This window comes from Neovison vison, chromosome 1 (assembly GCF_020171115.1).
Source record: "Neovison vison isolate M4711 chromosome 1, ASM_NN_V1, whole genome shotgun sequence".
NCBI classification, from domain to species: domain Eukaryota; kingdom Metazoa; phylum Chordata; class Mammalia; order Carnivora; family Mustelidae; genus Neogale; species Neogale vison.
Window position 1 is genome coordinate 199,747,441 of NC_058091.1, and position 3,579 is coordinate 199,751,019.

Consider the following 3,579-nt stretch of genomic DNA (forward strand, 5'->3'; position numbering starts at 1 on the left):
GGCCCTGGCAAGAAAGGGATGGCAGGCTCAAACAGGAGAATTTGAAGAGAGTTTGAGAAAGGACTGTTTATGAAGGTATGGGCAGGATTTGGGGACCCACCATGGGACAGTGTAGGCTTGGGGAGCTACTAATAATGGGGTTTGTTATCTTCGCAGGCCTGGAGACATGAGAGTAAGTACTGTTTATTTAAACCTGGAGAGGCTGCCTGTGAGGAGTGGCGGTGGGTGGGGCAGGGTCCTACACGCTCCATCTTCTTTCTCCTCCAGCTCTCCTGCAGTTGTTTCTATTGGCCAAACCCAATAGGAAGTCAGAGGTCACAGGAGTCCACTAATGTGGTTCACAGACGTCAGCCTCCTAGAGAGTACAGTAGGGTGAAGGATATATGTGCAGGACAGAGAGAAGATATTCAGCACAGTACAGGTAAGAGGAAGAACTCCTATCTGGGGTGGAGAAACGTAGGGCCTAGCTTGTTTTTCAAGCTTTAGGTTGCAATCCATCAGTCAGTTGTAAAAACAGTTTAGCAGAGGGTGACCAGCATTTTAAAAGAAAAACAGAATGGAAAATATTAAGGGTGAATCTGATGCAGCAAGGGTGTGTGATTGTGTGCACGCCCATGGGCCTAAGTTCACACTTAGGCTGGACATATATTTCTTACTATTGGTCATAGTGAAGAGAATATTTAGCCTGATTCAGAAAGGGCAAAGAATTCATGTAGGCATTCCTCCAAAGAAAATCTACAAATGGCCAATGAGCACATAAAAATATGCCCAACATCATTAATTATTAGGGGACTGCAAATCTAGCACCCATTAGGATAGTTATTGTAAAAAAAAAAAACCCACAAAAAACAAAAAACCAAAACCAAACAAATAGAAAAGAATGATCAGTAAGGATGTGGAAAAACTGGTGATGCTTAGGTGCTCCATTAGTGAGAATGTAAAATTGGTGTTGCCCCTATGGAAAATTCCTAAAGAACTCCAACAGAATTTCCATATGATCCAGATAGTCCACTTCTGAGTATATATCCAAAGGAATTGAAAGAGGACCTTGAAGAGATAGTTGTGCACCCATATACATAGCAGTGTTGCTCACAACAGCGAAGAAGTGAAAACAATCCAGGTGTCCACTGATTGATAAATGAGAAAATAATATGTGGTATATACATAAAACAGATTATTATTCAGCCATTAAAAATAAAAAGAGGAAGAAATTCTGACTGAGGCTACAACATGGTTGAACTTGGTGGACATTTTGTTAAGTGAAATAATCCAGTTCTCAAAAGACAGATTTTGTATAATTCTACTTAAATGAGGTATATGGGATAGTCAAATCCATAGAGACAGGACGTGGAATGGTGGATGCCAGGGACAGAGAAGAAGGGGGGATGGGGAGTTGTTGTAAAATGGGTATAGAGGGGCACCTGGGTGACTCAGTGGGTTAAGCTTCTGCCTTCAACTCAGGTCATGATCCCAGGGTCCTGGGATCGAGCCCCACATCGGGCTCTCTGCCCAGCAGGGAGGCTGCTTCCCCCTCTCTCTGCCTGCCTCTCTGCCTACTTGTGATCTCTGTCAAATAAATAATTAAAATCTTTAAAAAGATAAAATGGGCATAGAGTTTTAGTCTTAAAAGATGAAAAGGGTTCTGGAGATGGATTGTGCAACAACTGGGAATTGACTTAACACTACTGAGCTCTGCTCTCATGGTGTTACAGGCTGAATTAGGTCCTCCTTCCCCCAATTAATACGTTGAAGTCCTAACTCCCTGATATCTTCAGAATATGACTGTATTTGGAGATAGGGCTTTAAAGAGGTAATTAAGTTAAAATGAAACGCTTAGAGTAGCCTTAATCCAAACTGACTGGTATCCTTACCAGGAAATTTGGACACAGAAAGATTTCGGAAATGTGTGCACATGAACAGAGACCAAGTGAAGAAGAAAGTGACCAGAAAGTGTTCATCTGCAAGCCAACAGGAGAGGCCTCATGAGAAATCATATGGATACCTTGAACTTGGACTTCCTAACTTCCACAGCTGTGATAAAATAAAATTTCTGGTGTTTAAGCCATCCAGTCTGTGGTATTTGTTATGGCAGCCCTAGAAAACTAATACAGATGGTAAATTTTATGTTATGTGTATTTTTATCACAATTTAAAAAAATGTGGAAAACAATGGTCTAGTTGGCTCTATCTTGGAAGAAATCTGGAGAGAAGTTTGTGAAGCAATAAATGATGGGATTGCCAAGAAAATAATTTGTATTCTGTGAAAGGAGATTTGACTGGGACTGTGTATGGAGATACATGTTTAGAACTGTAGACCTGTTCTCCAAATTTGAGGTCAGCATAGCTATAAATTAAATGTTGGTGGGTTTTCCTTGCCAGGTTCAATATAATCCTAGCTTGGAAGGAAGATCTTGAGGAAGCAGTCTGGGTTCTTGAAACTTCCCCAGTAGTACAAGTATCAGACAATCATGAAATTATTAAGTTTATTAATAACTTTGCTGTGCTTAGCATAATGTTAGAAGGATATTGATCATATAAGTTAAATATTATTCCCAACTTTTTTTTAAATTACAAGTTGCCAGTGGCACTTTATTTTTTCTTTTCAGCTTCCTGTCATGCAGTTTTCTTGGCCTTTTGGCCTGGATGCCATAGGGCCCGACATTGCATGGGCCATGCAAAGATTGGCTACACCTTGAAGTTCTCCTCTTCTGTAATGACTCTGGCTTTCTTGTTCTTATAGACATTCCATCTGGGCATGACTAGTCTTCTTGTTCTTATAGACATTCCATCTGGGCATGACTAGTCTTCTTGTTCTTATTGACATTCCATCTGGGCATGACTAGTCCTCTCAGCTGAGTAGCAAATTTGAATTCTTTAGCAGAGTTGCCTTTCTTCTTGGGGGCTGAGGGCTTCCCGGGGTAGAGGGCGAGCTTGGAGCAGTACTGTAGGCATGGCATGTTGGCTTGCAGGGACTCTGTGGACTTGTTCCACCTTCTTGTATCCACCAAGATCCCCATGGCCCGTGCCGCCATCTTGTGAATGCCAGCCACCTGTAACCCTAACAAGCTCAAGCCCTTGCCACATACTTCGGTGTGATCCCTCACTGTGGGGCCCCTCACAATGGGCCTGGTGGGTCCACTTGGCCGTGAGGCGTGCCTGGGTTTGCCAGACCCCATGTCTGCGGCTCTTCTGTGCCAGCTGGTTGAACCACGTGGCTACGTGCAGCTGCCACTCCTCACGGAAGTGGGGCTTCAGGAACATGCTGTTTGGGCTGGGCACCATGGCTGTTGCCTATGGATCTCCTCCATGGGAGACTGGCCAGTGGAAAAGAACTGGTGCTGCCAAGTATCCTGAGATGGTCTATTCCCATTTTACAGATACAGAAATTAAGGATCAAAGATGTTAAGTTGTTTATATACCTATACCTCATAACACGTAATTCACATGTAACTGTGTCTGAAGCAAGAAAAAAACATGCACAGTTTTAAATTTACCTGGTACATATCTGAGAGAGATATCTAAAAGGAAACAATCATGTGGTAAAGACCTTTTAAATAATAGGAAGAAAATATTTTCTGTG

General features: G+C 42.4%; 1 pseudogene; it reads right to left on the reverse strand.

Annotated features, from left to right (window-relative positions):
- Positions 1-2,684: 2,684 nt before the first annotated feature.
- Positions 2,685-3,281, reverse strand: LOC122918994 (annotated as a pseudogene).
- Between the last annotated feature and the right edge of the window lie 298 nt (positions 3,282-3,579).